Source organism: Ochotona curzoniae, unplaced genomic scaffold (assembly GCF_017591425.1).
Source record: "Ochotona curzoniae isolate NIBS_2020 unplaced genomic scaffold, NIBS_Ocur_1.0 contig_430, whole genome shotgun sequence".
Lineage (NCBI taxonomy): Eukaryota > Metazoa > Chordata > Mammalia > Lagomorpha > Ochotonidae > Ochotona > Ochotona curzoniae.
In genome coordinates this window covers 16,728,785-16,756,443 of record NW_024466219.1, presented here as the reverse complement: position 1 = coordinate 16,756,443, position 27,659 = coordinate 16,728,785, and the positions used below count along the sequence as shown (strand labels likewise).

Below are 27,659 nucleotides of genomic sequence, written 5' to 3'. Positions count from 1 at the left end.
ACATACTGCATTTTAAAAGGAGTTGCTAACAGCGCTGAGATCATCGGCTTGTTCTCTCCCCCACCCAGTGGAATTTTTTTCTTTAGTAAAGATTAGGTCATTTGCAAAGATTCAGAAGTGTCTAAGCATTGGACACTTTCCCTACCTTCGCCGACGCCCCTTCTGCCGTTGTTTGCCTTGATTTACGATATGCAAGTGAGGAAGCAGCGTCAGCCTGGGCTCCCTGGAGCTGTACAGGGTGAGGAGAGAAGAAATCAGAAACTCACACTCAAGGATCATAGAATTGAAAACAACGTGGAGTAAATACGGCTCATTGCTACTAGGAAACTGTGAGCTTGTAGGGCAAAGGGTCTGTGTGACTTTTAGCATCAATGGGTACCAATTCTCATGAATCCAAGTCTGGGCATCTCCCAGGCGGCTCCACTGTTACCTTTATTACTGGCAGGAGTGGCATTTTCTCCCTCACCTTACAGGCTATTGTAAATTGCTCCTTTTCAAGCTGTTTTAAACTGTTTTAAACTGCCCTTACAAAACCCCTGTGAATGTGCTGTTCGGGGCCACACTCTCGTCCTGGCACGTTGGCTGGTCAGTTGCCTTGCCTCTCATTTATAATAACTCTTTGTTGTGACTGTCAGTTGGTGAATGTAACATTCTGTTTCAGCGGTCCAATGGATGCAACGCTATGTAGCACTCTCAGGTTGCAACCTCACCTGGCTTCACCTGCCAGGTCCCATCATCCTACATAGAGAAGACCTGTGAAAACATAAACGGTGCAGATTTGCCACTTAGGGCAATGTTACACCTGTGTTGGTTTTGGTGTAGTTACACCTGTGTCAGTTTTGGCGTAGTACCGGCCAAATTGGAAGTCTGGGACTTGATGGGTTAGTTACTGCATCCATTCTCACAAGACAAAACCAAGTTCAGCAACAGGTTGAAAATGCACCAGAGAATAGAGATGCCAAGCCAAGTTGGACCCAAATGTGGGTGGCTTAAAATTCTGCTCTTCCACTTGTGTGTGTCGCCTTTTATCTTTTGACGCTTAAGTAAAGTTCACTGTTTCCTTGGTATTTCTTAGAACTCATTAGTGGATATTTTCCTAGCACTTTTAGTTGTCAACTAAAAGCCATTAACTAAATGGTGAGCATTTCCCTGGAGTACATTGTTCTTGCTCACAGAGGCAAATGGCAGTGCTATGAGGAAGGTAATTTGCCTCCAACAATCACTGTGTGTCTTCCCTGGAGGCCCCACCTCAGACTTACATTCAGACTTTTCCTCTGCCCGCCCGTGTTTCCGAAGCACTTGGCCTCTCTTTGCACTTAACTCCATTCTGCTGGGGTTATGCCAGGGCTTGTGTGGAAAACAATTTGTCATCTTCCTATAAAGAGTAACAGATACGTGTGAGGGGACCCAGTACTACCAGGGACCCAGGGAAAATAAAACAACTAAGTGTGTGCAAGACTTGCATGTAAATGTCCATTGTGGCTACAAGTTGAATGAACAGATGGGTTAAAAGGAGCATGGTAGGGCCCGGCGTGGTGGGCTATGCATCCTCACCTTGAATGCGCCACGATCTCATATAGGCACAGGTTCTAATCCTGGAAGCTCCACTTCCCATCCAGCTCCCTGCCTGTGGCCTGGGAAAGCAGTCGAGGATGGCCCAAAGCCTTGGGTTTCTGCACCTATGTGGGAGACCTGGAGGAGGTTTCTGGCTCCTGGCTTCAGATCAGCACAGCAGCGGCAATTGTAGTCACTTGGGGAGTGAATCATTGGATGGAAGATCTTCCTCTCTGTCTTTCCTCCTCTCTTTATATCTGACTTTGCAATAAAAATAAATAAATCTTAAAAAAAAGGAGCAAGGTAATGGTCCAAAAACATGTTCACCCAAGGAAGAGAAACATATAAGTTACATACTATATTATCCCATGTATATGCAGTTCTATCTAGAGAACACAAAAATAATTTACAGTAATAGAAATCCAATTAATATGGCTGGCACCCTGGCACTCCACAGTGGGTAAAGCTGCCACCTGCAGCACCTGCATTTCACATGGGTTCCACTTCAAAACCCAGATGCTTCACTTCCAGTTCATCTCCCTGCTAACGCACCTGGGAAAGCAGCAGGAGATCCGAGTGCTTGGGCTCCTGCACGCAGGGCAGGAGACCTGGGAGAAGCAGCTCCTGGCCCCTGGCTTCAGACAGGCCTACTTCCAGCTCTCCAGGCCATTTGGGGAGTGAACCAATAGTTAGAAGATCTCTGTCCTTCCTCTTTTTCACTATAACTCTCACTTTAAAATATAAATGTTTTTTTTAAATTTTGTTGTTGTTGCATTGGGTACTGGAAGTAATTGAGAGAAATAATTAAGAGTATGCAAGAGGATAAGGGTAGGTTATATGCAAATGTTATGCCATTTTATATAAGGGACTTTTTTTTTTTTTTTAGGCAGATAGAAAGTAAGAATTTTTCATCTCTCCTCACACAGCCTGGACTGTGTTAGAGCTGAACTCAATCCAGGTCCCTGGGGGTAACAGAACCCAACCTCTTAAGCCATCACACTACTTCCCAGGTCTGCTGGAGTCAGAAGTTGAGGCCAGGCACTCCTGTGTGGAATAGAGCGCCTTAACCAGGGTCCAGCTAAGCACCTGTAAATTTTGATATCCCAAAATCAGTGCTTGCGTTGATAGAACTGAGTAGCACAGAGTGATGATTTCTAAAGAAAGCTTTAGTCAGCTCTTGATTTTGGAGCTCTTGATTTTGCCCACCGAGTGCTCTGCAGGGTCCTGAGGTGGCAGAGGGCATCAGAATGCCAAAGAGGGCAACCACAAAACAGAACTGACCCTCATTATACATGTGCGCTGCGGATAGTCCCTTAACCCACAAGTGGATCCCTCTGTGCAGAGGGCAGAGTCCTCGTGAGCTAAGCATCCCACCTCCTTGTGTCACACAGTGGAGATTAGATTTCATCACAAGCTTTGGTGGAGCTGTCCAAAACACTGTAACGGAAATCCTCCTTAATCCTCAGCCCTGCCCTGTGGGGTGGGTGTTAGCATCCTTGGAATGGATTCCAAGAACTGACTGTTGAGTGCAAAACTCAAGCCATGTCATCCGTCTGCAGGCTGCACTGAGCTCGTTGTACTGCTCACTCTTTGCATAGAAAGCACCCCCTCCAGGTCCTGTCTTTGAAAAGGTGCTGGCTCGCTTGAAACACCAGAATTTTGGCTGAGGGTATTATGGGTACTAACTGGTTCAAGATGTAGCTTTATAATGTAGTTTCCATTGGTTCATAATTTAAAAAATAATAACTGGAACTTAAACATTCTTCCTATACTTCAGAATGTACTATTTCATTTTATCAGTCAACTAAAATGTAAATCCATACATTTAAATGCAACCAAAAAAGTACATGCAAATATAGCCATGACTATAGTCATAGTTTGGTTCTGGTGCTGGCTAATCAAATTGTAGTGTTTCCTTTAGTGTTTTCTACATTCTGACTATTACTCATCTGTTTTAGTTCATTTTCTGTTATTGTAACAAAATGCCTGAGGTTCGTTCATCTGCAAAGGAGAGACTTGGGCTCATGGTCTGGAGAATGGAAAGTTGTCTCCTTGGCTAATAACAACCTGCTCTGTGGTCACTAGCCCCCACGGGGATGTCAGTGGCCTCTTCATGGAGATGGAGCCCCCGACCTCCCAATGACCTCTAAAAATTCACATCCACTTTCAACATGTTACCCTGGGGACCAGGCCACAAGCTGAGTCCTTGTGTGAACAGACCACACCCACATAGCACACCAGTTACCATTTTTAGTTGTTGTTTTTTTAAAACTAAAAACAACCACATGATTATAAATAATCATTTTGTTGCTTCTCTAAAATTTGAAGCAAGAAGCTACTGATGTAAAAACAATTTAGAATATCCTTATATGTCCAAATTTAGAAGAATGTTTTTAAAATCATCTATTACATATACTTACATACTGAATGTACAATTATGAAGTCATGCATATGAAAATTATAACATGAAATGTTTTATTAAAATATTACCCTGCAATATGACATAAATTTTAACTATGCTGTAGCAGTGAAGTGAAGTAAAATCAGATGTAGAAATGGTTGGAAAATAATAAACCAAAGTGTTAACTAAGGATGTGGGAGTAAGTTCACTGATTTTTTTTCCTTCACTTTTCTGTTTATTTCTCATGCTGAGAATATATTACTATTTTCTTTAGGAAACTTGTGTTTTAAGAAGAAATCCTATCAGCTGTTTCACAATCATAACAGGTAAGCATTTGATTATTCTTGGTTTTAACTTGTTTAAGCCTAGAAACTTACTTTTTTTTTTGAAGGTTTATTTTTTTATTGGAAAGGCATATATACAGAGAGGAGGAAACACAGAGAGAAAGATCTTCTATTGTTGATTCACTCTCCAAATGGGCCACACGGCCAGAGCTTCACTGATCTGAAGCCAGGAGCCAGGAGCCTCTTCTGGGTCTCCCACACCAGTACAGGGTCCCAAGGCTTTGGGCTGTCCTTGACTGTTTTCCCAAGCCACAAGCAGGGAGCTGCATGGGACGCAGGGCCGCCTGAATTAGAACCAGTGCCTATATGGGATCCCAGCACATGCACGGCGAGGACTTTAGATGCTAGGCTACTGTGCTGGACACCAAGACTTTTAAGAAGTAAATATTTCAACTTGTAAGCAGAGTAAAAAAAAAAGCTTAACTAGATTTATTCTGTTCTTTCTAGCTTGAAAATAATTCTTCTTCGTAGAGATGACAAAACGCAAATGTGGTTTTTATAAGTCCTGGAAGGAAGGGGCAGGGATGGGATGTGCCTTTCTGTCCAGGATCCGGTCCTGTCTCCCCCACCTCCCTCCATTCACACAAGTCTGGTTGGCGAGCTCGACCAACTACCTCTAGACAGACTGTCACAAGAGGCCCTTATTTGTTCTAGCAACTCACTGTGTGTCTGGATTAAACTCTCATGTGCTCGGTGATTATTTTCCACGAGATAAAGCTGCTTAGCCTACTTTTCAAGACCTTTTCTACGTTGATATTAGACATTTCCTGCCTTGCTTTTCCTGGTCTCATTTTCTGATTACTCAGCTTCCCATGTCCTGATCAAATCACCTTCCTCGCCAATCCCTGACCGGCTAGGGCTTACCACTTCTCCATCTTGACTCATTCTTGAGGAATGCTGCCCATCCCCCAGCCTGGCCAAGTAAGTGCTTCCTTGGCCATCAGCGGTCAAGTGCCCATGGGCCTCTGAGGTCAGCAGAGCCCGGATTTCCCCGAAGCAGGCATGTGCGCGTGTCTTTGTCGTTTTATAATCAGGTGTGTCTTAATCACTGTTTCTCCTTAACTGCGTTGTAAAGCAATTTGATACCGTGGAGAATCACACGGATCCTGAAGCCTGCGGTTTGGGTTCAAACTGCACCTCCATATTTTCACAAGTTCTGTGAACCTGGTCAACTTACTTCCTTTTATGAGTCACATTTCTCATTCCTAAGCTAGACAATAATGGTATCTGTCTCATAGACTTGAGATGATGTAGGAAAAACAGTTCCTTATGTCCATTTAGTGTCAAGTAAATGTAAGCTGTCACAGATGTTAAGAAGATCTGTTTTAGGGATTATGTTTAATGTTTATATCTTCTACAAGACTTTATAGAAAATGTTTTTATTAAAGAATTGTTAGTGAATATTAGATATTTATTAATTGTTTCATTAATGAGACCAGAAGCAAATCTTGGGGAACTTCTTAGTACTCAATGTATCAATAGACATACATTGTTTGATTAAATCTTCTTAATAATTGTTTTCCTATATGGCTTTATGTGTCAGTTTTTAATTTTAGGGGTGTGTGTGTGCATGTTTATGTGTGTGTGTTCATGTACAAGAAATTCAAATAGTACTTCATTCAAGGATATGGCACAGTATTTCCCTGACCCAGGTAGCAGTATTCAGCATTTTTCGTGATTTTTGGAGCTGGACATACAGGGAGTGTTTTACAAGGGGAGAGCCACAGACCTGGAGGGCTCCTTTCTTCACAGTGTCCCGCTCAGCGCTTCCTGCTTCCTCTCCCCCAGGGTTCCCACCCTTCTCCTCCTCTTCTCCTTCTTCTTCCTTCAGTTATTTATCTGAAAGGTAGAGTTGGAGAGAGGGAGAGACAGGGAGAAAGAGATTTTCTGTCTACTGGTTTACTCCTCCAAACATCTGTATCTAGATCAGACAAAAGCCAGGAGCTTAGAACTCCATCTGAGTCTCCTAGCTGGCTGGCATGGAACCAAGTACTTGAGTCATGTTCTGCTGCTTTCCCCAACACATTGCAGGGAGCTTAATTGGAAATAGATCAGCTGGCATTCGAACCAGTGAGCCGGTGTTCATATGGCAGTGACTTAACTCACTGCATCCCAGTGCCAGGACCCCATTCTTTTCTTCAGGAATCCAAGGACCTTTTTGTCCTAGGAGATCTTGAGCAGCTTCAGGGCAGGGACTTGTATGGGGCAAAACCTCCTGATCAGGTTCTGCAGGACCTTGATGTGCATGGAGGGGCACCTGCCACAGTGGCTGTCAGGGGCTCACTTAGTCACCTTGTGAGGCCCACAGCCATGCAGTAGCACAGAGCAATGGCTGCTGCTTTCCACTGGCTGCCTTGGACAGCCAGGAATTTCCACTCTGTCTTTAGGTGTATATGTCAGTATCTAATTCTTCATGGCTATTTTTTTTTAAAGATTTATTTTATTTTTATTTGAAAGGCGGATATACAGAGAGGAGAGACAGAGAGGAAGATCTTCCGTCCGATGATTCACTTCCCAGGCGGCCGCAACGGCTGGAGCTGAGCCAATCCAAAGCCAGCAGCCTCCTCCGGGTCTCCCACGCGGGTGCAGGGTCCCAAGGCTTTGGGCCATCCTCGACTGCTTTCCCGGGCCACAGGCAGGGAGCTGGATGGGAAGCAGGGCTGCTGGGATTAGAACCAGTGCCCATATGGGATCCCGGGAGGACCTTAACCACTGCGCCATCGCACTGGGCCCCATGCGTATTTTTAATCAGTTTTAAATATCTGTTGACTTCCTGTTCTGGAAAATTAACATTCCACTCTTCTATATCCACCTCCAATACATACTTCCCATCTCTCTTCTTCATGCTCCCAATGGAATTATAAATTAACATCCAAATGTCTATATTTTTAATACTATGTAAATATTTCCAACTAGCATGTAGTGCATTGTTTAATTTCCTTTATTGTACTAACGTTGACATTTTTTTCTGTTGATAATTGCCCCCATATTATTTTTTGCTTGGTTTTTCTAGATACCTTTCAGTAACTTTGCTCAGAGTACACAGCACATTGAAACATGGTCAGAAACATTGGATAAACTGATTTTCATTGTTCTCTTCTGGAGCACAAACCTCTTGCCTTTCAAGAGTCTGGACTTCCCATCCATCTTGGCAGTTGCTTAGACCACCAGTCGGAGAACGGCCTGTGCCTTTGTAGTTATTGAGGAACCCTTGCTTCTTGGATTCTTGTCTTTTTTTTTTTTTTTCTTATATTTCCATTTGATGATTAGGTTCTCTGATTATGTTCTCAAGAAAAGGAATGTATGATTTTTTTTTGTTTGCTTGTTTGTTTATTTGAAAGACAGCATGACAGAGATGCAGAGGGAGTTGGGGCATCTTCCTTGCACCTGTTCACTCCCCGAATGTTCATGGTAGTCCCAGGATGTATTAATCCAAAGCTAGGAACCTAAAACTGCATCCAGTTTTCCATGTGGATGCCAGCACTTGAGCTATCACCTGCTACCTTCCAGGATGTGCACGAGCAGAAAGTTGGATCAGATGAGATGTGGGCATCCAAAGGGATGGTTTCATTTGCTGCACTACAGCACCCATCCCAGTTTAGGTTTATAGAATCCAAGTTGAAATATTTTGTTGTGGGGTGTGAGCAAGATCATACCAGACAAGTCTAGGGTTTATTAAGGAGTCTTTGGTGATAACAGGGCCTACTGAAAATAGCAAATCACAAATCTGTATAATAATCCAGTCAATGGAACCCTCAAGAGGAACAAATTACCCTGGAATCCGTCCATATGCCCCAGCTTCCCCAGCAATATAAGTTAAGACATAGAACAGACAACCTGGACACACTGACAAAGCTTCAGACATTCGCCTTTCCCTGGCTTCTCTGCCCACTACTGCTAGGTCTCACCTCTCCTGGAACTCTCAAAAGTACACAAATTAGAAATACAAAGCATCCTAGCATTGCTGTCCTTACTGTCCTGACCAAGCCTCGAACAGGGGGTGAGGAATACAGATACACAGGGGCCGTGCTCAGGGGCTACCTGTGTCAGAGTCTGTCCATGGGAAGCCAGAGAGATAGCAGGTACTGGGGAGGCCAAGAGTTGGAATGCCAGAGCAATGAAACGCAAGAGAGCAAGCCCCTCCCTATCATGGACCTTTTGGGGGCTTGTGAAGGGTGTGGTTACACAACAATGCAGTCCCGCCCCCTCTCAGGTTCCAGGTGATGACAAGAGAACAGCACAGGTGGGCAGGAGGGAACACCTTGGTGATGGGGGGAGAGTGGCCCCGAACTAGCTGCTTACCTCACAACAAATTTTTTCTTTAGAATTTTGAAGGCATTTCTTTACTGGCTTCTGTTTTCAGAATGTTGATTCTTGGGTGTCACTCTTTTTTCTAAAATCTTTGTATGTTCTCTAGAAGTTGAAAATTGCTTTTATTTCTTCTTAATCTTGAACTCTGAAATCTAGTCATAATGTGTCCTGTGTTAATCTTTCACTCACTGTGCTGGACTATTATTCAGTCTGGAAATTCATGTCCAGTTTTGGGAAGCACACTCATCTTCTTTTGATCATTTGCTCGCTGTATTCTTTTTTTAGAATTAAGAAGGACCAATATGACTTACTAATAGGACTAGTAGTCCTTAACTCCTATTAGTTCTCAAAACTGTGGATTTATTTTTTTTCTTTTCATTTATTTTTTAGCATTCCTAAATTATATCTTTCATCCTTTCTATGAACTGTTTTAACTGCTGTATTTTTAATTTCCTTGAACTTCTACTTATCCCCCAAGTAATTTCTTTTTCACTGTGTCGTTTTTCTCATATAATACACAGAATGCCTTCTTTTATATGTTATTTTGATCATACAGGGTATTTTGGGGTTATTTTTTGCTGCCGACGTGTTTTCTTCTGTGTACTTTGTCTGTTCATCTTCTGAGTTTCCTTTTGGCTGAACTATTCATAAGCTTCGGTCTCTTCTTCCATGATGCAGGCTCCCTCAAGTGTATTATGAGCCATCAGTTCCCTTGAATATTTAGGAGACTAAAAAGGTAGTTGCAAGCTCCATGTGTTTGGTCTAGGCTGAATTCTTGATTAAGTGTTGGCAACTTGGCAGCATGGGAAGCACCCTCTAAGTAATCATCTTGAAAGTATTTTCTCCTAGATCTGTTTCTCTAGAAGCCTCTCAAGTCCTGCCTAGGGTGGGACGGGGAGGTGGAAGCCTAGCTGCGACACCCTGGGATCTTAGTGGGGACAGTGGAACAAGCTCTCACTTTCAAGGGCTGCCTTCCCCGCCCACTGCCTCCCACTCACTCTCTGGTGTCCCGGACTTTCCCACGTAACGCTTCCCTGCTCCCTCTCAGGGTAGTAGTGAGGGGATAGTCACTTAAATGCCCTGCGCGTCAGAAGCTCCTTCTGCATTTACTTTTCTGGACTTCCTATGGATCCTCCCCATTTCGGCTCAGTTCTTCGTCCTTATTTTCAGAGGTTCTTGGGCCCCTAGTGCCTCAGCTCTTCTGAGCCTCTTCTGCATGAACAAACTGGCTGCAGACAGCAGGGTTCAGCTTCTGCTCTGCTAAATCAGTGACCATTCAGTCACCTGTGTGCAGTTTCTCTTTTCCTTTTATTCTTTCTTTATATCCTTAAATAGTTTCTTCAAAGTCGATTTAGTGGCATTTGGTGGCATTTTTGGAAAGATCAGAAACAAGCATGAATATTCATTTTATCATTTTTAAACAGAAGTCACTGTATACTCCTGTGCATTTACATTTAACCATTTTTTAAAGATTTATTTATTTTTATTTGAAAGGCAGATCAGATTTATGGAGAAAAGGAAAACCAGAGAGAAAAATCTTCCGTTCATTGGTTCACTCCCCAAGTGGCTGCAATGGCCAGAGCTGAGCCAACCCAAAGCCAGGAGCCAGGAGCTTCTTCAGGTCTCCCACATGGGTGCAGGTTCCCAAGGTTTTGGGTCATCCTCTACTGCTTTCCAGGGCCTCAAGCAGGGAGCTGCGTGGGAAACAGCTAGGAGAATGAATGAAACCCACATGGGATCCCGGCGCTTGCAAGGTGAGAATTTAGCCCTTGAGCCAACACACCAGGCTCACATTTAACCATTTTAGGCGATACTTTCTACTGTCACCTAGAGATCAGAGACCCTTTTTATTATCTAATATTTGGCACTTGCTAAGAAATTGGAAAAAACTGAAAATGCCAATGAAGGACAGAGAACAGAGGCGAAGTATTCTATGTCCCCAGCATAGGAATATCTGGCAAGTAAAGCCAACTATGTATCTGCTCTTTCCGTTTAAATGGATTGCAGAGAGTGGAATCTTCTGATTCAGTAATGCTACTTAAAATTCAGGGAAGTATATCCACACTTGTCCTCTAAAGGCCAATTAGCTTGGGCATTAAAAAGGAAGAATCTTAGATGCCATTTATGTTTCCTAGCAGACTCTCTTAAAAAAAGAGAAGGCTAACGGAGGTAGTGATGCTCTCCATTAGTACACGAAATTCATTTATATTTTCTAAACCAGTCATGGCTTAGCCCACTCCCCCCTTCGTACTGGGAACTAGCGTAGTTAGCCATGTGCACTGATGCTTCCTGTGGGCCTGGTAGTGGAATATGCGGATTCGCAGTGTCTTCCTGTTGTAAGGAGGCCAATCCAGCAGAGTTCCCAAGGACCACATGTGTGCAGTCAGTGCACACAGCACCAGCGTTTCTGCTTCTAGTGAAATACTGTTTGACCAAGTTCTCCTCATCTCAGTAATGTGGCTGAAGCCCACGTTTCCCGAAGGGGCTGCCCCAGAGCACAGTTTTTCTGTGATGATGTATCAGCGTGCACAGAACAGCCAAAGCAGGTTAGAGAGATGTCAGTAGTTTTGATCTAGTTCTTGGGCTGATGTGGCTGCCTATTCCTCATGAGAGATGTAAGATGTTTGAGTGTAAATGATGCAGATTGAAGTCAATTTAGGCTCAATCGTTGTTTCTTCATTGCAGTCCAAAAATTCTACAGACTGTTGCCAAGAGTATATGATTTTATCTCCTCAAAATCTTGCCATCTGTGGGTAACATACATTAACTTGCCACGTTTACCTGGAAGAAAACCTGAGCTTCAGCCATGTTTCTGAATAAAGGCTTTTCTGAGGAAAGGATACACAATGTCTGCTTTATTTTCAGGAAGGACAGCTACATTGTTGAGGTTGCACCGCCAGAGGTGGGCCGTGCTGGGTCAGGACATTGACTAAGCACCAGTCCCCCCTGAGGACACCACATCCCAGCCCACCTCTGCCAACCAGGACATTCCTCAAGTTTTCTCCTTTCCAAGCTACATTATCAGGTTTTTTTTTTTCCTCTCAACTGGATCTTTTCTACAAATACACACATGTTGACCTCATTTTTGAAGAAACCCAGGAACCCTCCTGGGTACCCTCTCCCACTTCCCTGAGAACGCCTCCAAAAAATGTGCATATCCTTGATGAGCTTGCTTGTTGCTGAATATATTTCAGCCATATTCAGCCACACCCGTTTCTGGAAATGCTCGTATTGGGGCCCGGCATGATTGCCTAGTGGCTGAAGTCCTCACCTTGCAGGCACTGTATATCCTGGCTGCTCCTCTTCCCATCCAGCCATTGTGGCCACATGGGGAGTGAATCAGCTGATGGAAGATCTTTCTCTCTGTATCTCCTTCTCTATATATACCTGCCTTTCCAATAAAAGTAAATAAACCTTTTAACAAAAGAAAAAAGGGAAATGCTCATATCGTGGTTACCAATGATTTTCACATTGATAAACGCTCATTTCTGGGAACAGCAGTTGTCCCATTGACCACTTCCTACTTCTTAAAGCCCTTTCATGTCTTGGGTACCAGGTTTCAGGGTTTGTTCCTATCTCCCTGGTTGTGGGCTTTCCATTGGCTTTGCTAAATTTTGTTTCTCTTCTCAGATTCCAGACAGTGCTTGAGTGCTTAGTCCTTGCACCTCTTCCCTTCTCTGCTGACACATCAAGTTCGTGACAGTAAATACTGTGATTCCCCAAATGATATTTCTGGTCTGGATTGCTCTCCTGAATTTGAAAAATAAATGTCTAATTTCCTGATTGACAGCTCTGTTTAGAGATCCAACAGCCCTCACAGATAAAAACCTGAACTCTTCTCATTACCTCCTCCCACCCCTTGGTGGTTTTCCCCATCTTGCTTAATGATAATGTCATTCTGTCGTGGCAGGCCAAAATTCTCTCACACCCTGTAGAAACACTATTAGCAAATACTGTTGTTTCATTTTAAGGCACAGCCTTGGGCCAGATGTGATGGCCCAATGGCTAAATCCTTACCATTGCAAGTCCTGGGATCCCATATGGGCACCGGTTTGTGTCCCAGCTGCTCCACTTCTTACCCAGCTCACTGGGAAAGCAGTAGAGGATGGCCCAAAGCCTTGGGACCCTTGGGAGACTTGGAAGAAACCCCTGCTTCCTGACTTTGGATTGGCTCAGCTCAGCTTTGGCTGTTGCAGCCATTTGGGGAGTGAACCAGCAGATGGAAGATCTTCCATTTCACCCTCTCCATAAATCTGGTCTGCCTTTCCAATAAAAACAAACTCATCTTTAAAAGAAAAAAAAAAAAAAAGACGAAGCCTGACCCTCGCTCCCCCTCCATCACTCCGCCAGTTGGAGTCCAGGCAGGTTTTACTTCCAGCTGGGCTGCTGCAGTAGAAACATCCTCTGGGGTGTCTTGGTCACCACTCGGCTCCAGACACCAGTGACTTCCCAGCTCCTCTGGAATGAAAGCCTGGACCTCACAGTGGTCCACAAGAATCTATGGGACCCTGTCTCCCCAACTTGTCTTCTTCACTTCCCCGCCCCCTTCCCTAGATATCACCACCTTGGCTACACTGGCCTGTTGGAAGGTGCTGGGCAACATCCTACCTCTGACATCTTATTTTGCTATTTCCTCTTTACATGAATATGGGAAAGATACCTGTGCAGCTCATTTCTTTCTGCAAGATGTCTACTCGAGCACTTCTCAACAAAGCTCCTTGCTGCTGCATTTGATAATACAATCTGCTCCAACACTGTTTAACCACTTCACTGTTTTCTGTTTATTCCATACTTGCATCTCCACCTGACATACTTTGAGTATGTAACTTTACTCATTGATTTGATTTAGTGTGTACATCTTCACACTGAAATGTGAGTGTCATCCATTCTGCTTCTTTTATTAATTTTAAAATCTTTGTTTCCAGAATAGGGCCCAGTACACAGTAGTGGCTATTTGTTGACTAGCTGGATTTATATACAGAGCTTTTGAGATCTGAAACTTTGCCAGAAAACCTCATGCTTATGGTTCCTCTTGAAGTGCCAGGAAATCTGGCAGGCTGGGGCCCTATCTCCCCAGGTAGCATTCACTTGGAGTGAAAGGTATTTTCCTTCAAATGACACATGTTCTCCATTTCTTCCTCTTGACCTTTCCCCCATGTTGGTGATGTGTTTTTGACTCTGCGCAGCAGTGTCCATTTCTGTCCTACTTGTATTGTGGGGAAACAGCACTTTCTCTTTTTCTTCTATGCAAATAGCAGTTTCAAAGTGGTGGGAAGCAATTTAAGGCAAAAAAAAAAAATGATTTGATCCGTGAGTGTTACATGGATGCTCTAGAGCGTGTCTCGGGCTTTGGGGACTGACACCTCTGCTGGGCCTGCTCTGCAGGTGATCCTCGCCTTGCGTGGCTTGGTGAACACTTAGACACAAACTTCCAGACTGGACTTCCAGCTGAACTCTGCTAAGTTTCCAACTTGTATAACCAAATGAATAACAGAGACCAACACCTTTCCTGTGCATATCTGCCTAACTTCTCTTACTTTAGAATTCTGGTCAGCTTCATGACAGCTTCCCTGACCCTCCAACCACACATGTCATACAATACTGTATTACAGCCCTAAATAGAGATCTGAGATTGTTTGTGTATGCCACCAGCTCATGACATCATAATGACACAGATTAGGAAGAGATCTTTTATCTCTAGCCATGAATGCAGTGCATTAAACATAAGATGTGTTCAGCAATAAATGAATGTGTAAGAAGTGGTCAGAAAATTGTCTCCTTCCTCTTTCCTTTTCTTAACCTGTCTCTGCTGCAGGGATTGTGCAGGTAGTAGGCCTCATCTGAGCTTGTGACTGTGATATGCAATAATAAAAGAACACTTATCAGTGTGAATGAGCGATGACACATGTCTCCATATTCTCTAGAAAGTGTGAGTCATAGGGACTGCGTGTGGCATGTTCATGCTCCAACGTATGATTAGTTATACTATAGCAACTGAACTGCTCGAACAGGACCACAGGAACCTTCAAACTAGCACACCTCAATGGGCAGAAAACATGACTTCAAGAAAATATACAAGCAAGAGTACAAACTACACCAGTTACAACTGACTAGTTCATGCTCTGTTTAACGTTTTCTGAGAAAGTCAAAAAACACCAACCTTGCCTCTCCAGTCCTGTGACTTCTACTCATAAATAGATCCTCTGTGTTTGTTCTGCTCTGGTAACTTCAGATCATGTTTCTTCCTCCCTCTTGAGAAAGTTTTCTTCCTTGTCTCCTGGGGAAACAAGTCTCTTGAGCAATACTATTCTGTGCTTTCTGCTTCTGTCGGCTACTGACGGCTCTGTATAACCATTCTTGATTTATTGAACAATTTGACATCCTCCCTGCCTTTCGGCCACCCAACATCCACCCATTTTTAGGATGATATCATGTTGGATACCCTGGCCACTTAGTTTTCATGACTTATTCATTTCTAATGACTTTTCCTCTTGCAGCCAGTCATTCAAATAGACACACCCTTGAACTTTACTTAAATTGGAATTGCTCCGGGTCTGTCTGAGAATAGGGATTCAGACAGCAGGCTCTCTCAGCACAACCTTGCCTCGGTTACTCTCCGTTTACCCTCCTTGGTCTTTATTGAGACCTGCAAATCTAGACTTGCTACTTTCTGTTTCCCTTCCAGTTCCTATTACTCTGCACTCCTTCCTTGCCTCTTTGACTCTCTGATCCATCACTTCTCTCTCTTTCCTTCCTCCTTGTACCTGCCTGGCACCCCACTGTCACCCATTTCTAAGTCTTCATATGATCTGTTGAAGGAAAGGACAGCCAAGAGTACACTAAACCACCTCATCTGCGCTTCTACCACTGCCCATGTCTCTCCAAACACCTCTCCTGTTGGACACCTTTCCACTCTGCCCTTCTACCTTGCTAGAGTTTCTTTCTCTTCCCTGCAACACGCTCATCAGATCTACCATTGCTGATGCTCTAGAAGGAAGGCTTTGTCTCTTAGGATCCAGGAACCTGCTTCTCTTCTTTGCCTGCTCACCTCACCTTTCCTATCTCCACCAACACAGATCTCCCTCTGCTGCTGGCAACCCCCAGGAAGACATGGCTGCAGCTCCAAGTCAGATGCAGGTTTCAGCTGAAGTGTGCATGCAGGGAAGGCCACACTTTGCTTTTTAGCTTCTTCCTGCCATGTATTCCTTGCAACGGTACCACAGAAAGCCATCCTGACACGTCAGACTTTCTATAGAGTTGGTAGAAGATTAAAATTTTAGATGATGTCAGAGGTAACTTGTAAAAATGACAAAAACTGTTAGTTAAACCTGTCACCATTGTCCCACACAAATAAGTCAAATTATCTTTAAGAGGTGCAGCAGTGGATGGATCCATTTTTATGGCACTTGGTCTCTGCTCGCTGGCTACAGATTAACCCTCTCTTCAGAGAGAGCTCACTTCTCCAGACCTTTGTGGTGTGACTGCCAACCCCAGAGGAAGGCACTTCCACTGCTCTCCCCATGCCTGCAGTTGGGTCTGACTGTGAAATCCAGTTCCTGGGCCCCCGATGTTAAATGTGTAGAAATGCCTCTGAGAAATGCTAGAGATCTAAAAGGGAAGAAATCTATCTGTTACGCTCGAATACTCTAAGACCGAGCACAAAGCTGGAATGATGGTGAGATTGTAGCAAGTACTTGGAGCAGCAGAGAGAGAAGATGAAAACACTACCTCTCCCTGATTTACATGTTTTCTATTTCTTCTGACAGATATAAGCTGTCTTGACTTCATTTCATCTTGCTTAGCATCTCACTTAGTCCCTTTGGAATCTTATCTAGTTGCCATTGTTCAGGTCCCTGCAGTACTTGGTCCACTGCTGGCTAGCAGAATAGGTGGAGCTGTGCCATGTTATCACCCCTGGGGAATGTTATATTCTTGACACTCACTCCCACACCCTATACTTAATAGTAACCAGGTGAATGCTAACATTCGACATGATTTATGTGGGTTCTCCAAGCCCTCTGCTAGCCTACAAATGCTTATGAAAATAAGCTGGACGTTTTGAGAGGCAGCCAACTCTTTTCCAAGTATAATAGGAATGGAAAAAAGGAGTCTGCAATCGCATCACACATGCTGCTGCTCCCAACTGCCTTCTCTAACTGCAAGACCCGAAACTCCCAGTGTGGCCTGCAAGCGTCTGTGCCAAACAAACAACGTTTTAGCTCAGAGGACCAGCTGAGCCCATCTCCATAGGAGTAGGAGCCATGTACTTAGAAGAGAGATTTCCCTTTAACACTGTGGACTTCTCAATATACCGATTTCTTCATTCTTTTTTTTTTTAATTGCTTATCTGTTTGCTTGCTTATTTTGAAAGGCAGAGAGCAAGGGAGACAGAGACTGTCCATTTGTGGGTCAATTCCCCAAATTCCCAAAATACCCAGAGCTGGGCCAGGTCAAAGCCATGAGCCAGGAATCCCATCCAGGTGTCCCACATTGGTGGCAGGAACCCAAGCACTGGAGCCTTCACCTCATCACCTGCACACTAGTGAGAAGATGAAATGGAGGCAGGGTAAGTGAGGGGACCCTGATGTTGGATGCAGGAATCGGAAGTGGTGACTTAACTGTTGTATCAAACATCCACTAATGTTTTCCAGCTATTTTACTCTCTCAGATTGTAATTTGTCTGAAGTTTTAGAGGACTGCATTTTGTGTTAAAGACTCTTTGGGGCCTTAATTCCACAGGTGACTCTGTCTGCAGTTACTAAATATTATAATAATATATATGACACTATTGTCACATCACTGGTATAAAGGCATTGTAAAATTCCATCTGTAAATATGTGAAGCTGATGTGAGGGGTATGCATACAAATATGAAATTGTGTATTTGGACTTACTGAGAAATGCATACTGTCAAGTCTTGACTGGAAGATTGTTCTAGTCTGCTGTAGCCAGGCCTGGTGCTCAGTCTTACAGCTTCCCCATCGCCCTTGGTCGGAACCAGAGTTTTTACTTAAAAAATAATGATCAAATCCTTAATACCTTAAAATTAATTAATCATGATATCCACATATTTTATAAATATCACTTTATTAGTGTGTTCCATAAAAAATGGTTTCACCAAGCAGGAAGATTCATAAATACAGCCAGGACTCACTTTCCCTTCCTGCCATTTTTGCCCTGTTTCCTTCTTCCTTTGGTCCAAATCTAACTGGGAGATAGTGCCAGCCTCATTCGCCTTGCCTGCACAACTGCAACCCCCTTAGTTCTTTAAACTCTTCTTGAGTACTTGTAACCTCTAAGAAACTGCTCATGCTTTTTCTCTCATACAGTCTTTTAAACCCTATACTTGAACACCTGTTATGTGCCAAGTCCTGCGTTTAGCATGTCCATGCAGTTACATTTGACCTTCACCATGGATCTTCGTAGTGACAGTTTAAGGATGTTGCTATTATCATTAGTTGAAATAAGAAGACATTGACCTGGTCAGGTTGCCATGTTTATCATAAATATGTCTTCAAGGCTTCTAGTTTTTCTACGTTACACTGTGTGTTAAGCTAGTCAGTGTGGCCTCAACATCTCAGTGAATCACACACGCATCTGGTGGCCTCACTGCTGTTGGAGTTTCTGATCTAAACGGAGAGGGGACCTGAGAACAAGTTGGACAAACTAAGGTGATTATGATCCAAGAAGCATAAATTAGTACACTTGTGAAAGGTGAATTAGTTCATCCAAAAGAAATTATTTTACTTTATATGCACACGTAATGTTCCCAACATTTAATAGAACTAGATATATTCCCTATTACCTACATGATAGAAACATTATATACATCCAGGTTCATTGAATTAAAAAAAAAAAAAAAAGCTCAGTATCAAATTCTAGAGATGCTATAGTGACTTCTAGTTCAGAGTCTGCTAAAGACTTGCCAGGAGCCCCGTAACCAGGCAAACATGACATTGCTATGGCACTGTCCCTTGGAGCCAAATAAGGCCTCAAGGTCTTTAGGGAGCTGAGGCCACTTTGGACTTTGGAGTAAATTGCCATCTAAAAAAGTCAACCACAAAACACACCAAGAGCATCGACATAAGTGCATCCAAAAATATAAATACTTGGCTTTCATTGTCAGCATTTTAAGTGTGTAATTGACTCTGAGAATGTTTCCTCTGTCTTTTAACAGACGACGAGAACTCCAAGTTTAAATATTTATTTTGGAATGCAAGGTTGACTTACTTTAAGAGTAAACAACTGAAAAGAAAGGAAGGAAACCCAGGAGGTAAAAAGTTGTATGCCTTCTGGTTTGTGCCTACAGGATTGCTGATCAAATAAGCGTGAAGGAATTGGGAGCAATTATAACAGAAGGAGCTTTGAAATATGAGAACGGCGATCAGCACCCAGGCAGGAGCCGGCTTCAACAAACATTGCCAAGGCCATTGCATTGGGATTTTTCAGCTCATGTGAAAGCGCTGCCAGTGGAAAAAGTAAAAAGACATTTCTGCACAGCTGGGGTTCTCATGTTCCTTTGAAGCAAGATAGCTTATTTCCCAAACACATCTGGCCTGGCCGGGTCCTGGGCTGAGAATGACCAAAAAAAAAAAAAAAAGTGAGCTCTAATATCGCATCTCACATTATTTACAAGTCGTCCTTGAGGAAAGCCAGAGTAATGGAATTACAGCCTGGAAAGAAGCCTCAGAATGGTCCCAGTCCCACTGTTTGGCTCTACAGCAGCTGAAATGGAGCTGGGCCCCATCTGTGCTTTGGCTCTTCCAGCCTGGGAGTGCTCACCACATCCCTGCCTCCATCGCAGAACTGCGATGAGGAGCGAACGAAGACGGAGGTTGGAAAGTGTCTCGGCCCAAGCCCTCTTTCTTCCCTGGATTCCTGTACGATTTACTGTTATGCTTTATTCTGTATTCGGGCTGCCTGGCCTTATTTATTTTACTATATTTAACTCTCTTTTGGTCTTACTTTGATTTTGAAAGCAGGCACCTATATTACGTGGCAAACAGTCAAACACAAGCTAGTTGTTGATTCTATAGCAGTAACTAGAATTCACTCTGTGGCTGCTGTGCACCAGCTACTAGGCTTTTGCATGCAACAGTCCTCAGAGATGGGCAGTGTTGATCTAAGGAAGCAGAAGCTAGAGGTTGCGCTCTGCCAACAGCAATAGGAAGTAGTAGAGTAAGCACAGACTCAAACTTCTCTGACAGAAAAGCCCTTATTTTTCATTGCAGGCTATGCTTGAAGAGTGTGGTGTGTGTGTGTATGTACAGATATATGTGTGTGAGTCTGGATGGATACATTGAGGTGCTAAGCAGGTGTGTGGCTGTGTGGCACAGTCAGTTAAGCTGCTAGTTGCATATCTGTATCTTTTATCAGAATATCTGGTTCAAATTCTGGCTGCTTGGCTTCTGACCCAGCTTCCTGCTAATGCATGCTGGGAGGCAGTGGTGGATGGCTCAAGTGCTTGGAGCCCTGTCACTCACATAGGAGACCCAAAATGGAGTTCTGAGTTCCTGGCTTCTCACTGATACAGCCCTGACCGTTGGCAGACGTGGGGAATGAATCAGCAGATTGAAGTTCCTCTTCCGTTCTCTTTCTTCTTTTTCAAGTAGATTTAAAAAATAATAATAAACATATAAACATAATAAAAACACATTTGCATGATCATTTTAAATGTTAGGCATAGTTAGGCCAACCATTATTTTTCCCCAGGGACCTAAGAGATGAGTATTGGAAAAAATCAGAAGATACAATAGAAGCAAGAGCCTTTTGATATTGTGGAAGTCAAATGGGAAAGAACCATCACACAGCTCATAACCCAAGGTACTGCACAGGAAATTGCTTCCGACCTTACCTTCCAAACCTTCCTCAGCCTAGTTACTAGCCTCAGCTATGGTCTTTTGGCTTGTCTGTTGGTAGCCAAATACAGCATGAATTTTAAAAGTATCAGCTTGCCTTCCATTGAATCACAGTCCAGTGGCTTTAATTGTTACTCTTCAGATACTAACTCTTCTCCCAGTGGCCAACAAGGCAGTGTGATGGCCCAGGGCAGCTCTGGCTCTCAGGGCTCAATTCTATAATGAGTGGAAAGCTACAAGCCATGTCCCCAGGGAGTGCTTGAACCCTGATCTTGCTGTCTGCAGCTTCTGTACGTTCCTGGGGCACCAGCCACCAAGGATACCTGGCATTAGACACAGTTGTAATTTCAAGTGGCAAATGCTCTAGGAAGATGCTGTGTTTATGCCTTTCTCCTATTCTTCCTGTGATTATTTTTTTTCACTCCTTTTTAGCTACTTTCTTTACATTAACCCTTGTTAGAAAAGGCAGAGTTTGTTAGGAAAAAAACTCTGAAGAGTATGTATCCCGAGAAGGCGAAATACAAGCCACCTTGGCTCTTAATCCGTTCAGTGTTTATTGATCATTCACTGTTTCCAGAGCTTTCTTTACTGAGCTGTTTAGTTTTTCTAGTTCTGATTCTAAGATTATCAAGCCTTGAAACATCATTAGGCAACTATGTCTAGCTGTGTCCAAATCCTCCCCCCTCCCTCTGATGCTTCCTTTGTCTCCCCCTCTGAGTGTTGCACAAATACTGATCACCTGTTTATCTGCCAGGCAGAAAAGTAATTTTAAAAATTCAAGTAATAATATAAATGCACATATGATCCAGTCCTACAGCTAAACAGACTAGATTTCCTAAAATAACTGATATATGATTTTTATAAAGTCCTTTTTTGAAAAACACTAGTAACATGTAAAACTTGAGATTCATTTGTGTATTTTTGGCAGTTTCATTCGGTTCTCACCTCTGACCATTTCACACTGATCCAGCCACAAAACTCTTGGTATTTCAACCTGGTGATCAAAATCAAGACATCTACCTCCCACTCCCCACAAGGTGGCTTTCTGAAAGCTTGAGTTTCCCTTACTCCCACCCCACCCCCAACTAAGCTTCTGTTAAATAATTATAAAAAAACAGAAAATAATCATTTTCACAAACACACACTACATACTAAACATGGATTTCATGCTATTGGCTTTAAGTAAATTTAAAATATATAAAGTATAAAAGAGAGGAAAAGCCAAACACCTAATTGCCCCATCAAAAATGGCCACTCAGGGACCCATGTGGTGGCATCGCAGACTAATCCTCCACCTGTGGCACCAGCATCCCATGTGGGCATTGGTTCAAATCCTAGCTGCTCCATTTCTGATCCAATTCCTTGTTTATGGCCTGGGAAGGTAATGCAGGATGGCTCAAGCACTTGGGACCCTGTGCCCACATGAGAGACTTGGAAAGAAACTCTGGTTCCTGCCCTCAGATTGGCTCAGCTTCAGTTTTTTCGGCCTTTTGGGGAGTGAACCAGCAGATGGAAGATCTTTCTTCCTGTCTCTCCTTCTTTTTTTGTAAAATCTGTCATTCAAATAAAAACTAAATCAATATTATTTTAAAAATCATTATTGCAGTGTATTCCCTCCCAGCTTTTTTCCTTGTTTTTTAAAAAACTTAATCTAATATTCTGAACATCCATACATGAATAAACATTATTCTAAAATAGTTATACAATAGACTGTTTCTAGCTGGTCAGTGAACTACTAATCATTCTATTACCATTGGATACTCATTACTGGCACTTTTTCACTACAACAAACGAAATGTGAATATCCACCTGCACATTTTCCCTTGATTTAAGTTATTCACTGGTGGATCCTTACCTTATACTGTATGCAAAATCAACTGAAAATAGATTAATGACTTACATGTAAGACATGAAACCTTAAAACTGCTGGTGGAAAACATGAGGGGAAGCTTCACTGACCGAGCGGTGATTTCCTGTGTGTGACCCTAAAAGCACAGAAAACAAAAGTAAAAACATGAGTGAGACCATCTCAAATTGAACTTTACTGCTGCAGAGCGAAAGCAGCAAAATAAAAAACAGCATTCAGATCAAGAGAGAGAGAGAAAAAAACACATAATTTAAAAATAGGCAGTGGAACCAAATGGATATTTCCTCACAGACAAATGGTCAGCAAGTATATGAAAAAGTAGTGTATGGGAAGTGCTTAACTATTATCAGAAATGCGGATTTAAAATGACAGTATCACCTTTGTCCAATTAGGATGACTTTTATCAAAACAACAACAACAACAGAGAAAAAAAACAGTCAGTGTTCATGAGGATGTTGGGAAAGGCAACCTTTGGACACGGAGGGAATGCAGCCATTCTGGAAAACACTTTAGAGATTCCTCAAGAAATTCAAGCTAGAGTTACCATATCCTCCAACAAGAGCACTTCTGTGTTTGCATCCAAAGGAATCAACATTGGGATGTCGGAGAGCTATTTTTACTCCTGTACTCATTGAAGCACTATCTATAGTAGCCAAAACAAAGAAGCAACCTGAATGTCTGTTTACAGATGAGTAAGTAAAATGTTGTGTCTATGTACAATAAATACTGCTCAGCCTTTAAAAAGAAGAAAATCCTGCCATGTGAAATAATGGGTGAACCTGGAAAATGCGATATTAAATGAAAGGAATCAAAACACAAAAGGAAAGATACCATATGGGACCACTATAAAAGGAAACTGACATCATTAAACTTTTTTAAAAAAGCATAGAATAGTGGTTGCCAAGGGCTGGAGTAGGGGAAGATAGAGCGCCATTAGTCAAAGCGTACAAAGACCCATGTACCATGTACACTGGTTGGTAGAAACGCAAATACTGAATGAAAATGCAAGATAAACTAGTCTGAGAGATCTGTGGCATGGTGTTGTGTCTCTAGCTATATTACTGCATTATATCCTTAGCCATCTTCTGAGAAGATAGATATTAAGTTATATTCTCTCTCTCTCTCTCTCTCTCACTCACACACACACGCACACACTCCTAAATCGCCAGGATACAATTGTAACAGGAAACATTGAAGGAAATGGTATGGTATGGTTATGGGTTGATTGTGGCCATAGCTTTTCAGGTGTACACATCTTTCCAAATTCATCAAGGCGCATACAGCACAGCTTTTAGAAATGTCAAATACACATTAATCATTTAAAGATAATTTAATTAGGATGTTCTCTTCAGTACAAAATTGCTACATCAAATTATTTCAATACACATTTTCCCACTGCCTTCCCAAGTAATTGTACCAACCTACAACCGTAAGAGAGAAAAGTCAGCATACCACACCCAAGCATGTTTATTCAGTTACTGTATCTGCATACGGAACTGTGAGGAAGAGTTGCTGGCAGACATCACTGACTTTCCACGAGTCGCAAAGGATTTTTAAGTATTTACCTAACTCCATAGTTGTGTCCTAGAAATTTATCTTGTTACACAAAACATTTCCAAATAACCTAAAAAAACATATCCTACATGTACCAACTGTATGCAAAGCTTGGGAGCCCAAGGAACCCTTTAGAGAAACAGGACCTCTTATACAGTTTGGAATTCCTTAAAACGTTGACTAGGAGGGAATGAAGAAGCCATTTTGTTCCCACCTGCTCCCACTGGCATGCTTCCCATAGTGTTCCCAGCAGAAGGGGTGAACATGTCAATGCTTTCTTTGCAAATGCTGTTGCTCTGTGTATACTTTAATATGTATACCTAAACTTTGTAGAAATGCAATTGATCGGCATGATATTCTGCCAGCTTTGCCTTCAGACCAGAGATGGTCTCCGCAAGAAACTGTTGAATTTACCTGGACAATAAGATGATGGACTCTATGCTTGGTATACTCTTGCAATGAAAGAATCTTGACTGAATTTGAGATGTAATACAGCAACAAGGTGGAGGAATCCATCATGGGGGGAAAATAGGGAAGGGGTTGGGGGATCCCCAGAGCCTATGAAACTGTGTCACATAATGCAATGTAATTAATTATATATATAATTAAATATATAAAAATATGTATTATATATAAATATATAAATAAATATATATATATTTTAAAAATGCAATTGATTCTTAAGGTGGAGTCAAGCAAAAAGGAAGGCTGAAACTATGAGGAATCTTCAGAAATGTCATGAAGAAATATGTATTGTGAAATATACTGTTGCAGAGCCTGAGAGCATGTTGGACACAAGTGTAGGATGTAAGGAGGGATCGTTATTGGCTAAGCGTGGTGACAGCAACTCCAGCTACACTACAGAAGCTACTGAGCTGTGTGGACAAACTCGGGGGTTTTTAAGCTCTCATCCTCCAATCAGCTTGAGTGGTTGATTAAGCACAAAGTTTTTACATAAAGTACAAAACATTCAACTAAGTGGCAGGCGGCAGGAAAGGAGCAGCTAGAGCTGAAGGATTCTCTGCAGCTCCTTCAAGTAGCTTTGCAGGAGGCAGGAGGGGAGGACATGGGCTGAGCCTCTGGAGCTGTTTCTACCCTGTCAGTTAATTCAGCAAGCCTGCCCACTGCTATGGGGTGATAGCTATCACCCAGTTGCACCCCACCACAAAATATGCATGCATTTCAAAAATTTTTGCACTGCAAAAACCTTATCTTTTAACTCCATTTTTAAAATGAAAATTTCCCAACTAAGTTTTAAGTAAAAGGCAGAACACCAGAGAAGGGAATATATATAGAGAGAAAATCTTGCATCCACTGGTTCACTCCCCAAATAGCAAAACAGGTCTAGAGCAGGCTGAAGTCAAGAGCCAGAAGCTTCACCCTGGCCTCATACAGGAGGTGCCCACATTTTTGGGCTATCATCTGCTACCTTCCCATCACACCAGCTGGATTAGAAGCAAAGTAACCAGGACTTGATCTGATGCTCTAATATGGGGTGTTGGTGTTGCAAGCAGTGACTTAACCTGTTTCACCATACCAGCCTCACCATGAACTTTTTGAAATACCCTGGCAAATAGAACAAAGACTAATTGACTGGTAGTCACATGCTGGTATTCAAAATTAAAATAGTGAAAACTAAATCAATAGAACTTAGTTCCCTAGTCTCCCATCCAAGTACTAAGTAGGCCCGACCCTGCTTAGCTTCTGAGATCAGATGAGATCCGGCGCATTCTTCCTGTTGATTTTGTATTGTGGCTTTTCATTTAAGAGAATGTACAGTAACTGTGTAATGGAGACTCATATCCAGATGTGAGGATACAGTGCAGTATGCATCTCTACTTCCAGACAAAGATAGACACCCAATGAAACTGTTTACTATATCTTGACAATAGGATGCTGGACTCTCTGCCACTGTACATGGCTGCAATGATGGACATATGACTGTGTATGAAGAACTACACTATGGTAATGATACAGGGGAACTCAGTGAGAGGGGAGGGAACTGAGGAGGGGATAAGGGAAATCCCAGGGCCTATGGAACTATATCATAAAATGATAGTAATAAAAGGAAGTTGAAAAAACACACAGTTCCTTAGTTACATTATTCCTACTTCAACTGTAGGACACAGCATGCGTAGAATATCCATTTCCTTATTGCAGAAATTCTCTGGGATGGTCCTGTTAGGTACTGATACAAGCTCATTCAGATTGTTGGGTAGTTGCATAGGCTCATGAAAGTTGGGGTGCAGTTAACCAGGGGCTGGAGATTTTGTGATCATACATACGAGTCCCAATTTTCACTAAATGAGGGAGAAGGAAGTGCTTCTCCTATCTTCTAGGACTATTTAGCCCTAGCTGTCCTTTGAACACCAACTATTTGCAGAACTTTTCTGGAAGAAGTGCTTGAGATTAAAGCAGAGAGGAAGTCTCGCCCGCAAACTGTCAGCCTGTATAGACAGCATGAACACAGGCCCCAATTCACCCGGTTGGTCACATTTTACACCTGTTTCCCATCTTCATCATGAACAGTTTTTCCTTTCTTTCTCCAAGTGGCCTGATTTGGGTAGTAAATTATATGATTACCTACATATTTCATTTTTTCTTTTCTCCTCCAACACTTCTTTTATGCTGGTTTCATATGACAAGCTTTCTCCAAGCCACATTTTTGTGGGGAGGGTGTGTTCACAGACTGTGGGCTATGAACACACAATGTGGGCTAAGGTAGAGTAGTTTTATGTGTGTTCTTGCACTTCTGTTTTTCTCTTCCTGAAGAATAAACAACATCAGAAGCAACATTGGAGATTCGAGGTTGGCAACATAGGGTAAGGACACGTTTAAACGAACGGAAAACATTTAATCAGGATGAAGCAGAGAGGACATATTTCAGGAAATAGGAAAGGACAGAAAAACAGCAGAGAGTACCTGGAGACTGACAGACACAGGAAAGCAGTGGGCACAACAGTGTGGTGTTGCAGTGACTGATATCCAGTGGCATTCAGCTAATGGCGATCTGAACTCCACCAGCAGCCAGAACTCCACCAGCAACCAGGTGGGAAGGGACTTTCACTGGGAGCTTGGGAGGTGAACCCAGACAAAGCACTGTCTGTCCTGCTGGTCCGTTTGATTTGAGCAGGAGCAGAAACAGAGCAGCAGATTCCAAACGGGCAGTGAGAGAACAGCATGGATTTCCAGACGGCCCCCTAGAGTCGAATTGGGAGCCATTTTGTTTAAGGAGGCAAAGGCAAGGGAAAGGACTGAGCATAAACTGAGCTGGGAGTGAACTCATTTCTGACACAGTGAACTGCATCAACGTGGCATTCTACAGGTTCCACCCAAGACAGGTCTGGGTAGCCCTCAGACCTAACTGCCAGCAGATCAACAACTCTAGTAGGAGCACGTCAGGTGCCATTTTGCACACTGTGGCAATAGCTTTAGGACTGCAGGGGACAACAGTGAACTGAGCATGTTCTGAGCTCAGGGAGAACTCACTGAGTTCTGTATATTGCACTGGTCCTGCAGGAAAATAATACTGACTGTGGCATTATGCAGGTCAAAATAGGTCCATTTAGCACCTAGTCCTAATGTCCAACAGGTTCCGACAAGATCAACGCCATCAACAACCTAACTGTATAGGACACCTGGTGTCTCTAATCCTTGGGACCTGCTCCAACCAGAAGTGGGAGAAAGCTTGTAGAGCCTCAGCACAGTATCACAGGAGGTGGAGAGGGGTGATCCAGGAGTTGGGGCTATGGAGACCATGGTGGAAATCTG

General features: G+C 42.8%; 1 long non-coding RNA gene across 1 annotated transcript; it reads left to right on the top strand.

The window, feature by feature from the left end:
- Window positions 1-3,659: 3,659 nt before the first annotated feature.
- LOC121160005 lies at window positions 3,660-24,313 on the top strand. Its single transcript, XR_005884478.1, has 3 exons — window positions 3,660-4,281; window positions 20,322-20,432; window positions 22,727-24,313. It is a non-coding gene; the product is annotated as an uncharacterized LOC121160005 (long non-coding RNA).
- The last annotated feature ends 3,346 nt before the right edge of the window (window positions 24,314-27,659 follow it).